Raw genomic sequence first — 1,047 nt, 5'->3', positions numbered from 1 at the left:
ACAACAAAGTCACTAAATATGTAAATTATTCAAAATGCATTTGTATATTCGAATTTCAGTGGATAAATAATCATATAGTCAATAAACATTTCTCAACATGTTGTGGGATAATGGACATTGATGCAATACAGCAATGCGGAACAGACTGAGTTGAAGATATTTTTCCTCTTTAACGTAACATTCTGAATATCCATCCGACAAAGGTCTTGTAATGTTATACGTTGTCCTAAAATGAAAGGGGTTAAATGTAATTTCCTTCTTTCATAGTTCTTCATTAAACAGGCAGTATATTGTGATATCATAGTATTTTATAATTTTACATATATTTACTAAGAGTTTGCTATATTCTGTTCGTTTTGATTTCAGAAGTTGTTTGATTAAAAAAAATACCTGATAGATATACTTAAAAGTGACTTTAACTTATTGTATTCTAGAGATGATATGACTTCATCCCAAGCTGTCCGTTTTTTTATTTTATATAAAGAAATTTGGTATAACAAGACACGGTTTGCATTATTATAAACGACGTAAATAGCATTTACTGTGGTTGGTTGGTTGGTTGGTTGCGCATGTGTCTGTCTGTCTGTCTGTCTGTCTGTCTGGCTGTCTGTCTGTCTGACGGTCTGTATAAGTCGGTCGGTCGTAAGCTATGTACATATGTGTGGGTGTATGTATGTATGTCTGTCTGTCTTTATGTATGTATGTATGTATGTATGCATGCATGCATGTATGGATTATGTATGTATGTATGTATGTATGTATGTATGCATGTATGTATGTATGTATGCATGCATGTATGTATGTATGCATGCATGTATATATGTATGTATGTATGTATGTATGCATGCATGCATGCATGCATGTATGTATGTATGTATGTATGTATGTATGTATGTATGTATGTATGCATGCATGCATGGATATATGTATGTATGTATGTATGTATGTATGTATGTATGTATGTATGTATGTATGCATGCATGCATGTATGCATGTATGTATGTATGTATGTATGTGTGTATGCATGTATGTATGTATGTATGTATG

This window comes from Glandiceps talaboti, chromosome 9, assembly GCF_964340395.1.
Source record: "Glandiceps talaboti chromosome 9, keGlaTala1.1, whole genome shotgun sequence".
NCBI classification, from domain to species: Eukaryota; Metazoa; Hemichordata; class Enteropneusta; family Spengelidae; genus Glandiceps; species Glandiceps talaboti.
This window is presented reverse-complemented; position numbering follows the sequence as displayed.